Source organism: Anguilla rostrata, chromosome 3 (genome assembly GCF_018555375.3).
Source record: "Anguilla rostrata isolate EN2019 chromosome 3, ASM1855537v3, whole genome shotgun sequence".
NCBI classification, from domain to species: Eukaryota; Metazoa; Chordata; class Actinopteri; order Anguilliformes; family Anguillidae; genus Anguilla; species Anguilla rostrata.
The window spans coordinates 50,952,233-50,965,973 of NC_057935.1; the positions used below are offsets into that span (position 1 = coordinate 50,952,233).

Here is a 13,741-nt window from a genome sequence, read left to right on the forward strand (position 1 = left end):
TAAAAAGTTGTGTCCCCTCACTCCTGTGCTTATTTGCCTTAGCGGCATTCTCTCATTGTGTGCAGTCTCCATGTAAATGGGGTTCTTCTGTTGAATGGGACAAACTCTTCTCCATATTATATGTTGTTTGGCAGAATTAAACCTCCCTTGGTTTAAGTAGCAGTTCTGTGCCACTCCCTGTTCGACTCCACAAAGACGTGCACTACTGCTATCCTATGTTTGCTTAATCCACCCTTTCTTCAGCCACTGCACTGAACTAAACTTGGGAGTGACTATGAGCAATAATGTAAAAAAATACTTGAATTATAAGTCACTTCACTGTACCATTGCTGCAGGTATCACATTATGCATCTGTGAAGTTGACAAGTATTCCTCTTAACTGGTTATCCACTAATACAAAGTACATTTTTGGTTTGGATAAAGGGCTCACCTGATCTAGTGCTGATAATGTTTGGAAAAAAAAACTTGAAATATCTCTGTTGAGCAGTGTATAACATTGAATTCAGCTTGCACATTTATTTTTGAAAGTTTGCAAAGATAATACAGCAAATGGAAAATCTAATTATTGAGAAACCAATGTGAAAAATAGGGTTTTCTGGAATTGTAATGGCGCTGGCTATTACTGATTTTCTAAACGTTTGGGAAACTATCAGGAGTACAGTCAGACACACTTCCTAACTTCCTAAATGGGCGAAATATATACTAATATATTGCAGATTTTCTTTTTCGTGAAGGTTGTGCCAAAATAGACCTTGCAGTATAGACATACATGTGCAGAATCGAAGCTTACGAACGATTCGTATATTTTTAAAGTCGGTTTGTCTGACTCTCCTGCGACACCCTGATGAATCACGGCAGTGTGACTGTGCGAGTATATGGTACTGGGTGGGCTGAATCGACATGCTGAGGACCACGCCCTATTTCACCGTATATTACCTCCCCCCCTCGCCCAATTCAAGAGCCCTACCCTGCTGCACGCCTAACTATTCTCCACAGCCCGGAGTATTAGCCACGCAGACACGAAAAGAGAGGAAAGAAAAAGAAAGAGAGAGAGAGAGAGAGAGAGAGGAAAGGAGGGGGGGAGACAGTTAAAATAATCTAAAAAGAAACTTTTGAGCGAGAAAGTAGAAAGCAAGAGAAACGTATTAATAATTTTACGCATTGTTTTGCGTGGCAAGGCTCGACACCAAAAGGAGCAGAGAGAGGCGAAAGATGCGCATGCAGATGTGCTGAAACTTTTGTCTGTAAGGAATTCTTATCGGTAAGTGTTAACATTAAAATAACACTTTTGTAACATGTGGGTTAGAGCTCATGCGTGATAGCTGTGTTATTTACCAGTTGTGGAGTTGTCTCAAAATGACAAGGTTAATTTGTGAAAATACATTTAGCTCCGTTATATTCGACTGATATGTATGTCGTTACACTGTCTACAGCAACATTAAACAGCGTTCGAATGACTTGAATGAGCTTGTTTAAGTTTTCCTTTAGTTTTCTAACTTGGAAGACTAGGAAAAGTGGGTGTGTGTCTGCCCAAGGGAGTTGCATTTTTATCTGCGCTTTGTTTTCCCGTTTTAATACAGCATACATGTTTTCCTCGTTATTTGAGTGGTAATAGTTACCAAAATCAATACATTTATTTTTAATTGCGCCGGTTACTTTACACTTTTACACGTCCGATTGTGTGGTGTAACGTGAACATGAAAACTGTGCGATCTCTGTTTTTCAAATAGAATTATTCCAAATAAAACAAGTTAAAAGTGTACGGGAAGTAATTTACTGTTGCTTGCAAGAACATAACTTCACATCTGCAGCATATTAAGCAATGATCTGTCTATACTCTATAAAGTACGCAGTTTGTAATGGCCCCACTTATGTAAGTGTCATTTCAGAATGTGCTGTTTGCTGTTACAGAGTGTGTTTTCTTCTTTTAAAAAACGTGTTCTTTAGTCTATTCCACTTTTTACCCCTACTTTTTGTTTTAATTATTTGCTTTCTAGTTTGGGCGTGTGTGATCCCGCACGCCCTCATCCACCCTTTGCGCGTCGAGGGAAACACCCAAATTTCCCTGCAATATAATGCTACAGTACCTATCTACAGTTTCTTATTTGTGGTACACAATAGCTAACGCCCTGATTGCAAATGTTGTCAGTGGATACTGATGTATTGCCGAAGCTGTTGTATGCCTTTCCGGGTTTAATATTTGGTAGTATATTTCAACAAAACACGCTTTATTTATACACGCATTTGTCTTACCCCATTTGGGGCTACTAAGTTTCACGCGCGAGTTTTTCCTATGTCAACGACTCTCGAAGCAAAACTTTAGTGAAGTCAACGTAGCCTCTCCAAATGGGTGGAGCTTGGAGGACTTTCTCTCCTCAAATTTGCCTCGATTTTCGTAACCTGGGATCTTCGCCAGGGTGTGGAGAGGGAAAGAGGGGGGGGGGGGGGGGGGGGGGGGGGGATGGTGAGGGTAGGGAGGGGGGGTGGAGACTTATGGAATGTAGTGGTTTGGAAAGACTTGCTAATTGAAACCAGGTTTTGAGGCGGAGTGGAGAAGCAAGTCTTTTCACGAAGGAAAAGGAACGATATGTTTTATCCGCATGTGGCATAGCGAGACTTTAAAAGGCGACCTCAAAAACTATTTTATGATGTAGTGTTGCAGCTTAGGTGATTTAGAAACTGCGTAACGAACAAAAATGTCTCGTTCTCCCCTACTGGGTATTTACACAAAATGTTCTACACGTGGACGTGGCGCAATGAATCACCGGCTTCATATGCCAACTAACTAAAAAAAAAAAAAGAAGAAAGAAAATGAAGCACATTAATGAAGTATTTGTTCTATACTACATATATTAAATTAACCATTAATGTGTATAATTCAACTTGTAAACACCGCACCCATTACTCTGCCACGCCCTATGCCTGCACAAAAAGGTTTGCAGCCTAACGTCCTGCTTTAGCCACTGTTTGGGCCCAGTCTTGAAGTTACTGCTTTTTAAGTGAAAAAAAGACTATGTTAACCATGAATTATACCTTGATGTACTGGAATGATTGCTATTCTGGCACTCTTAAATTGCATGTGTTGTCATCGTAAGACGATGGGAGCTGCGTCAGGGTTTTGAATACGAAATCAACACTCTTATCCAGCAGTCTTCTGTTAGGCAATTGAGCTCAGTTGTTCCAGTTAAAAGCAAGACATAGAAGTGAAGAACAGAGCAGAAAATGTTAGCAGTGCAAGTTAACAATGGACAAGGGAATCTACTCATTAATGGCATCCTGTGACCCTAAATGACTCCATGAAGAAATACTTTATAGAAATTTAAGAGGGGAAGTTTCCAATAACTTGATTAAGACTTGAATGCTGAGAGGTGAATTGGGGAAAGTTAAAAGTATACAGACAGTGGACCAAAGTTCACACAGTATATTAAAGAAAATGTTTGACGTTTTCTAAGAAACCACCTACAGGTCTGACACCGATGCATCTGCCACTGCAGCTTGCTGTGCTGTTGTTGGGATACTTCAGAGCTGGAATACATATCACCCTGAAACTTGCTTGTGACAAACTAATATCATGTAAACTTTATATTCTCTTGCTTTATCTTGGCTGTCATGCCCTCCCTTTGTTTTCTGGGTAAGCCCTACAGTCTCCAGGAAGAGAGCTGTGTGACTGTTTTGTAGATTAATTTGATTGCGTTTTCATCATTAGCCCCCCCCCCCCCGCCCAGCATGAAAGCTCTATGGTTTTTCCCTGCCTGCACCCGATAGGGAGAGAGAAAGCTGGCATGCGCCAGGCATGGAGACTCTCAGTGGCAATGTGAAGCGGAAAGAGCCAGGGGTCTCACACACTTCCTCCCTCGTTTCCTCACAGGCCTGTCAAAGGGGAGGGAGGGGACCCGATGGTGTTGGGGGGGGGGGGGGGGTTAACTGATCTGAACCAAATGGACAAAGTTGTGAGGTGAAACAGATGAGTGCCACTTTGTGCTTGTTGGGTAGTTGTTCTTTAGGAAACTATTGTTTTCTGTGTTGTACAGGACATGAGTAATTAATTTTCTTGCCTTAAAAAAAGAGCAAAATTCAGTTTGGCTTTACTATTCTTAATTCATTCAAATGGTGCCTGAAAAGTTGCTTAAATTCTTATTGTTATTAATGCTAATAAAAGAGAAGTTTTTTACATGGTACTTTTAAAGATGGAAAGATTCCATAGGAACATAATTTGACATATCTTAATCGGATTGAGAGCAAAACTTAGGTAATGGTGGCAATAGTGTTTTTTCCCAGTGGTGTTTGTTGTAACTTGTCTCAAACATATCTTGGAAAGTCACATCAGAACTGGAAAACACATCATGTTTTTCCAGCCCTGGCTGTGCCTATTCAGTACCAGAAAACACCAGCCTCCCTGAGCCCCCCCCCCCCCCCCCCCACATCCCCGCCCCAAGCCCCACTTCATGAGTCATGCACAGATGAGCATTAACCAGTACACAAAATGTCTGCGCTTGATCAAATAATAGCTACTGTATTTTTTGTTTGCAGACGTGTGCATTAATTACAGTCACTGGAGCCCAGTTCCTCTGAAACAGGTAATTGAGTTCTGTGCCATTATCGCTGGTGCTGTTGTGTGTTGTCCTCAGAAAAAGGAATTAACAGGTGGGCTTTGTGAATACATACAGGAAACAACTGTTTTGCAAGAAGTGCCTTTTAGTGGTAATTGAACTAGGACATAGTGCAAATTGGGGTTGGCTTCATTGTTGTTACACAAGTGATCCCATAGTCACTTAATTTTAATAGAAATTATTTGGAACCAATTCAGACAATCCTTGTTATAAAGAGCAATGGAAATCGAGAAAGGTTTATCCGAGGTGAATACAATCTTTGTTGTTAAACCCACAGTGAATTGTGTTGCTTGTTATGAGCAAACCCCTTCCCTTTTTCAGGGACCTGTAATGGGAGTGTGTGAGCTTGTTTCTGCATGGGTTACACTGTCCTTGCCATGGTCGTTGATAGTTCATGTGCACCTGTTTTCTTTCTAGTAAATGAGTCTTACAGTAAGGTAGGGTTTGCGTTTGAGTGTCCCAGCTAACACAAAACATCCTCACAATGTTGCTGCCATGTAGTAGCAAGGCTATATCAAATTAATATAATTAATATAACTAGAAAGGTTACAATTCCCAAAGGAATTTTGTGGGCTTGCTTCAAATTCCAACTGGCACTGTCCTCAAGCCTCAATGCATTTCAATGAGGGCGCATAGCTCAGAAGCACAAAACCGTCCAGACCCACGGCACACCGTAGCGTTACATATACAGCCGGGGATCAGCAAGTAGCAATTATGTTCCAGGGATTAGTCATATCCTAAAAGTCTCATGAGTAAAACTTGGCTAACTATATAGCTAGCTAGCTATGGCATGTCCTCACCTCTGTAATGTTATTTATTGTCCTCCGTGTGTCCGCATAGCCTACACCTCTATCGGTGGTTGTAGTGTATGTGTGTCCATACATCTGTATCGGTGGTTGTAGCTGTGTGTCATTAGCTCCTACTCATGCGTGCAGGACAGCATCCGTACGGGGGTTGTAGCTGTGTGTCCGTAACTCCTACTCATGCGTGCAGGATAGCATCTGTACACGCTAACTAGGTTAACTAAAGTAGGCGAAACGCTAACATGTTAGGGTTACGGTTAGCTAAAGTAATGTTAGGCGTAAAGTAAAGTGCCGTGAGTGACCACATGCGCATGCGTCCTACTAAAACGTTTCACTAAATGTCCATGAGTGACTCTCCATGGTGTGATCACAAAAAAAGTTGAATATTTCAAAAAAGTTTTGAATATTTCAAAAATCTGAATACAAGCAACAATGTTTGGAACTAGCCGGTCATTTTGGTGTAAAAAGCTTGAATGTAGTGCAATAACTGTAGGACTAGTTAGAGCTAGAAAAATTGGGCAGAAAGTGCAGTTAATAAAAAAAATAAAAATATGAAAGATAGCAAGAGTGGGCTGGAAGCAAGCCCAATAATAATTAATGAAGTGAAAAAAGAGAACTCCTGCACTTGCAAGTAATGAGTAGCTACTTGCAAGTAGCACACAGAGTGCAGGAGTTCTCTTTATTCACTTCTTTTTTTTGTGAAAAGCCTATTTTTCTAATGTACTTTTAGTTCTTTATAGAGATAATGTTATAACATCGACAAAAATGGCAGTAACATTGTGGCAACGTTTTGTGTTAGCTGGGATATGAGTTTTCTGTCCCATTTGTGACTGCATATTTTCATATTTGTTTTCAAGGGAAATTTAACAGCAGGGAGCAGGCTACTGTGAGGGGTAGGAAGACCATAGGAAGAGTGATATGTGCACCAGGGTTATAAATAAGAATGGCTTTCCTTATCAAGTATATTGTGCGTGACATTTATTTGTTTAACTTCTCATCATTAGTTAATGTTTGTTTCCTGGTTTGTTTTATATATTTACATATATAATTCTAGCTGTTGGCAATAAAACTTGCCTGACTAGCTACACATTGCATGACATATGGATAGATAATATAACAGGCTGCACTCACCATTTATGGCTTGCTTGCTAATGTTAGAGTTGCTGTATGTGTCTGCTGCAGGTGAATCTGGTCTCAGGTTATCAAGTGGAATCTTCATGGATTGGCCCTTTTCACACTGATTGTTGGCTACAAGTAGAATCGATTCCATTCACATTCTACTCCTATTCCTGAGTAACCCAAATGTTCTAGACTCATTTTAAAACTGAATTTTTACAAACTGAATTTTTACTAGCTGAATTTTTAAAAACTGAATTTGAGGCATTGAAAAAATGGGACCTGCATTTTTGGGAACCTGATTTTATAAGATTTGAATTTTGGGAAGCTACATTTTTTATATGTGAAATCGGAACTATTCAATTCTATGTGAATAAATTCAAATGTATTGAATTCACAGTTTAAAAAAATTGAGCATGTTCCACAGTAAAAAATTCAAATCTGATAAATTCATTGTGTTCATAAATTCAATTTTCTTCTACACCATTACACCATACTCAGTATTTTCATATGCATGCTCTTTGTGGCCTGGAAAAAGAGCATTCTTATTTATATGTGGAAGTCCTTTTGACAGTTTGCATTTATATAGTAATGCCATGGTTGTACACAAAGCAGGTGTTAAATTTACGGTAACCTGAAGTCTGTGTTCAAAACAGTGCTAGTGCTGCAAGTCCTTGATTGATCGACAGAGATTGCCTACGCTTTCTGAAGTATTGACCCCTGTCAGCTCCATAAAACACTGTGACACATAATGGACCTATGGGGTCAGTGTTTGTTGTTGGAACATGTGCCTGCCCTTTTTGGTGTGTGTGTATTTTTTTGTTTTTTGTTTTTTTGTAAAGTCTGGTTTATTTTCACTGCGTACAAAGCGGTTGTGTGGGTGAGGTCAATGTGATCACCTGTGGTGCTGGATTCCTATTGAAAAAAACTAGATTATTTGATTGATTAGAGATGGGACAAAAAGGTATTTACAACTTGACAGTGTGTTATTTTTCCTTTATGCAAGCCAGTTTATGTTAGGTACTGTATTATCATGCCACTGGTGTCTTAAATGTCAAAACAAAATGCTTTGAGAACTTATCCAGACTCATTGTAGTTAAGTGTCCTTTGCAGATAGTCGTGTGAAGATGGTTGCATGGTATTAGTTTGTTGTGGGTGAAATGGAAGCTGTCAGTCCTGTGATGTGTGTCTGAGTGATGAGAATAGCTCAATGTTTACTCCCAGTGCTCTGATCATTAGCAGTTCACATTCCTCTGGAGTGCGGATCGGGAACAGAATGGCAGGCACACCGCAGTGCCATGCTCAACTGTGTGTGTGTGTGTGTGTGTGTCTGCGTGTGTGTGTGTGCATGTTGAGTGCAAGTGCATGTGTGCGTGCCTGTCTGCACCTGTGTGTGTGAGTTCTTGTGTGTCTGTTTCCATGCTTTGGGTTTTCCCCTAACCCCCAATGCTATTTGTCCAAAGTAAAAATCAACAGTCAAGGAAAAAGCTATATTGGTAAATCCCAAATTTGACTTGAGCAGATATTTGTGTGTGTGTGTGTGTGTGTGAGTGAGGCTGTATCAAATTGCAGTGGCTATGGTTTCTGAAAGCGTGACAGAGCATGCTTAGAGTGCTTTGACTGTAGTGGGAATGGATGTGCAGCGCTGAGCACATAGAGCCTGATCTCTCTCTCTCTCTTGCGCGCTCTCTCTCTCTCTCTCTCTCTGTCTTTCTCTCTGTCTTTCTCTCTGTCTCTCTCTCTAGGATAAGCTATTTATGAGCCCATTTACTTCCTCCCCCCAAAACATGCACCAAGTCAACTTTCTGACCCCTACCTTGGCCCATAACTTAGGCCATGGAAAACATTTGAACAGTAGTACTAAAGAATAGTTTTAGTTCATATGGAATCTCCACCTCTTCTCAAGGCAGTTCATCATGGACATAGAGGTCATGACATCAGTTTTGCCATTAAAATGTGTCACTTTTCAATGACTTACATGGGTTTGTGTAAATGGCTCGCTTGTTCTCAGCTGCAGTTGCTGTTGTTTCAGTGTATCAGTAATTCTTGCATTTCATTTGTTAGCTGGTGTTTATTACCTCCCAAAGTCCTTCAGAGATGGCTTCCTTTTTGAGATGGCTTTCAATTGAGAAAGGGCTTTATGTAGACATTCATTACTATAATGAATGACTGGGCTCATCTTGCTGCTTCAGGGCTGGAAAGAATAATTACAAAGGCTTTCACTCTCCTTCAGTTTGCCCCAGGGCCTTTTCTACTTCATACTGATAAATTAAGGTACCTTCGACTGCACACATGCAATATGCCATGTGTTGGTTTGTAACATCATACTGTTTTTTTTTGTTTTTTTCTTCTTGACAGAATGGCATGCAGCATTCAAAAAAGCTTCTCGGGAATGGACGCTTAAAATGCCAGGGGGAGCTGTATTTGAAATGTAAATTTAGAAAGGTATTTTGCATTATAGAGGTTATTGTAGGATAGGGAATAATATCTGTGCTGTGGAAAGCCTACAGTCATTTCTCACTAAACATGCACAGATTTTTCTTTGGCACCTAAACTGCCAATGTAGTAAAAACTGCAGAGATAATTTCCCTAATAATTGTAAATGGGCAATTATATTTCATGAAATATGCAATTAAATAAAATTGAAAACATTTTGGTGGACAGTAACTTATGTTATGCATGCATACACAATCAAAAATACAAATTAAAAATTAATAAGTGCTGTACTTGTAACTTTTGAGGGAAATCAACAACCAGTATATAGTGTTATGGATGTTCAAAACTCAGTTCATACTTATATAAATAAAAAACTGGAATTGCAAATCACATATCCGATTCTTCCTATTAATGGATTAACCAGATCTTAAGTTGCTTGCCTCTGTTGACTGTGAAAGTGACAAATTAGCACTGTTTTGTGTAAATAAGACTTAGATGGGACGGAAAAAATGATCACAAGTACATAAAGCTTTAATTTGCAATAGTGGTATTTAACCAGTCTCTGTGATAATTGTGCACAAGGAAAAACGTTCTACATAATGTACTGTGGCTGGGTAAAGACATTAGATAATAGTGCCTAAATAGATGAAATGTGTTAACAGGTCAACAGTAGGGAAAAAAACAAGCATGAAAGCAGTGAGAAACCTCCAATTTACACTGCAGCTGCAATACTTCTTAAAAATAAATAGTAAAATGCTTACATTGTCAGTACAGTATATTGATTTTAATGCAATATAATCACATTTACTTCATTATAATCCTTTTCTGCATGGTATATGAATAACTTCAGTGGAGTTCCTCCTCCTCTGCAAATTCAGTATCGAATCAATCATTCAAGATTAAAGAAAGCCTGGTCACAACTGGTTCTGCTTTAGTCTTTTCAGTGCTTTCTGCCCAGCTCTCTCCTTTTTACACACGGTCTAGATCTAATTATATTACATGGTCAGACTTAATAATACAGAGCGGCTTAATTTAATTGGCTACCAACATAAAACGCTCATAAGTATCTATGATACAAATATTTTAGTCTTTATATAGTGCACAAACCATGTTGCATGAACTGAACAAAGCCATATCATTGTTTGTTTTTTTTTGTACCTTGATATTGTGTATTAAAATGGATATTATAGATGCTTGCCTGTACTACTATGTACCTGTCTTTACTTGTCTGGAACAGCTTGTCACAGCTGTTCCAACTCTGAAAGAATGCATATGAGGTTGTGAAAGATGTTGAAGACAAATAGCAACAGCAGAAGGGAACAGAGAGAAGGGGAAAGGGTAAGTGTACAGAGAATTTGTAAAATATATATAAATGTTCATTGAACTTTTTCATGTGTACATAGAAATGCAAAGCTTTCCTAATGGCCACAGTAATAATTTCATTAAAAAATAAAAGTAAAACGTATGTGTGAGATAGAGACAGAACAATGTGGCATAATTATTTTAGTAATTTATGCCTATAGATACAGTACAAATGATAAAATGGGTTCATTCATATTTCCTTTTTATTTGAATATACATGTCATAAAAAGTTATGGAATAGATTTTTTCCATCCTCGAAAGTTGAGAGAAATATTAACCATGTAGTAAAGTAAATACCTTGGACTCAAACTCTTGGGGTTTGTAGTTTTTTATTTTTTGAAATTGATTGAGGTGCCAAAGTATCCTGAATGTCTCTAAAAGAAAGAAGAAGAGTTAAGTGTTATTCATGTTTTGCAGCTGAATGCTTTCCTAAATCTAGCTGATTGTATACTGAACTTTCAGAAAAGTCAAATACTTGCAATCCCTTTTACAGCATCAGTGGTATAATTGTAAATGTTTGTAGAGATATTTTCTTCTCTGCAAAGACAAATACCATAAATTGAATTTGTCAATTGTATCTACTGACCTTTAAGTCCTCTGAATGCTTGCTTAAAAATTAGAAACTCAAAATGATGAAGGGCACTGTACAATTTATGGAATAGCCAAGAGGGCTGTTACACTCAGTTCAGTCTGACAACATTGTTCAGATCTGGCAGTTACCAGTCTAACATGCTCTAGGGCAATTCTTCATTCACACTTTTTCAAAAAGCTGTTTTCCAGAATTCACTGTTTATTAATAATCACCTTTCTTGCCAGCCACATTGGCAGGCCATAATAAACACTGTTAATTGTCCGATGTCTTAATTTTTCATTTGTTGTGCATTTTTAAAAATATCTGCAAGTTGTGGGTCGAGATGATGAGTCAGCCATGAAAAATTTGTGAAGGCTATGCTGTTATTCAGTTAGTTTGCTGTAGCAGTCCACTGCAGCCACACCCTGGGAAAGAGGAACAGCTTTTGGGTGTGTCTGGTGGCTAGCCCAGGCTGTATTTGACTGTGTTGGGGCAGCTCTGTGCTGCATGTAACTTGCTTACAGCTCAGATTGTCTTTTCTCTTCCCAGAACAAACCAGAATAGTTGGTTCAAACGCCTTGCCTTCCGACCCTGTGGCTTCGAATTGAAATTGTGATTGTAGTTTTATTCACTCTGTGAGATTAGATGTGGGTGAGGCTCCTGTTCTTGGATTTCTGTCTTATAATGAAACCATATTTACCTTCTATGCCTGCGTCAGCAGACTCGCATGGCTTTTTGGTTGGGCCCATGTGAAAGTTGACCATGCTGGAGCAAGATCTCAGTTAAGGAAAAAGGTTATTTGTGTTAAGGGAGACAAAAACAGCAGTAGCTAATTTTGTGGATGACAAATTTGTTCTGCCCAAAATTGAAAAGAATTTGTGCAGCTGGGTCAGACCCTTAGCAAAATAAATTTGTAACCAGTAATTAGGCACAAATGAGTCTTATTTTTAAAGGACACAATTAACCAAGGCAATAATAGAAACTAAGTCAACAAAGTGTTTCTCTTTCTTTGGTTGTGACTTCAGCCTCGCCAGTGTCTTCTAGTGGAAAAAATGTGCAACGCTAATCCTCAGATCTGCAGATTTAGCATTATGACTGCAGCGGAGGAATCTGCGGATTAAGACTAGTATCTCTGTTCAGGTCTGAGAGTCGACATATTATTTTCTGCTTTGTGACTGTGATTAGAAGATTTTTCACACTTTAGTTACGTTTTTTTAATACCACCCAGAAGGATGTTACTCCCACCATGCGTATCTCTGTATGGCTTGTCTGCTACGAAATATGGCAAACACGATAATGTCCTATTGGCCCCAAGTAAGCTTATCCAGTACCCTTCAGCTTGGTTAGGAGACTTTCCCAAATCCAAAATGTAGCGAGTTGAACACTGACAAAATAAATTATATTTTGCTTTTGTCGCCCCCCTTTCCTTGGTCTGGCCACACCCTGATGAAGATGGTGTCCAGTTTTATTCACGCGCATGCACATGCGAACAAACACGCACACATGCACATGCACGCACACAGACCAGAGGGGAGAGAACACTGGGTGGCTGGGCAGAATAAAGGACATTGCTATGCTGTTAGTCACTGCAGGAGAGGCTGGGCTGCCTTCCAACTGGCCTGACTGCTCTATCAAGGAATGCATGTGACTGCAATGAGACCAGGGTGGGGCCAACTGCTCCCCTTCCTGCTCCAGGGTTGTGTTCATGGGCAGGTCTTTTCCTTTGCAAGGGAGTGGCCTGGACTCCCCCTGGAATGAGCATTGTTGGTTGAGGCAAACACAGTTGCTGGAGATGTGTAGTGAAGGTGTTGATTTTTTCCAGAGGTTCATAATTTCTCATGCAGCTGTTTGTGTGCTGTTAGGCAGCCACAATGATCCCGAGAATAAATCTGGTGAATGGTCTATGTGAAAAGATATAAATGAATACAAAGATATATTTGTATTGGGTGTTTATGGCTTTTAACCATTCCTGGCCTCTTCATCCCTTAGATTTTTGTGCAGTTTTTGGTTGGGTAAGTGTTTTTAATGTAGTGTACAAATATGTTTTTTAAGGTTAAACCCCCCAGATGGGAAACAGTGATCATTGCATCCCTTAAGGGAAGATGATAAACAGCTGTAAATCAGTTGTTGTTGCCTCTGGGTTTGTGCTGTTGGCACAAAGAAGCGTAAACAGGAGCAAAAGCAGGCTTTGTCTGCCAGCTTTTCCCTGTCACCCACTCCCTCTCATCACAAGACTTGGGGTGATAACCTTTTGGTATTTGAAATCTGAGTTTAGATCCATTTGTGCCAGCATTCTGTGTCAGTGCTGTAGCCCTGTAATATTAAGAAAGATATTTTATCAGATTTGTTCTATCAGCATTATCATTTAATATTAATGCCAACTTTTGGTGCTGACATTTCTGTTATTAATAATTTTTGCTGTGTTGTGTGTCCACATGTGGTGGAGTCAGGTATGAGAGAGGACCTGCTTGTGATGTGATTGTTCTCTGATTTATTTCACCAGTGGTGAACCCCATACAATTTAGTTATGAAGTTGTAACCTTCTAGATGGGGGCTTCCTAAAATTGTATTGAACAAGTTATCATGAGAAGAGGGCACAAACAGCTCCACGGTTTATCTCTGCACCATTTTTCTTACGAATGATTTTTCTTGAGAATGATGTTGAGCTGTTTAGCAGTTCTGTCAGGACCACTGTCATCAAGTAGAACTTTATTGACAATAAAGGCAATACAGTTATGTTTGGCGGTATGGCTCTGTTCTGGAGCTCTCCCGCCAACCATGCAGCCCGCGTGGATAAGGCCGGGAGGCCAGCAGCCAAACCCCCCCTAGAGGGGTACACACAG

The 13,741-nt window shown here is 39.6% G+C and overlaps 1 protein-coding gene across 5 annotated transcripts in view; it reads left to right on the forward strand.

Moving 5' to 3' along the window:
- The first annotated feature begins 983 nt into the window (after nucleotides 1-983).
- Nucleotides 984-13,741, forward strand: part of ahnak (AHNAK nucleoprotein) — a 47,059-nt gene continuing 34,301 nt past the window's right edge. For 3 of the 5 annotated variants that reach the window (XM_064328140.1, XM_064328145.1, XM_064328144.1), the window contains exon 1: nucleotides 984-1,261. The gene's annotated coding sequence lies outside the window, so the exon portion shown is untranslated. Of the gene's footprint in view, nucleotides 1,262-4,560; nucleotides 4,578-13,741 lie in introns of those variants that run through there. The other 2 variants (XM_064328146.1, XM_064328141.1) reach the window with 2 other exon arrangements.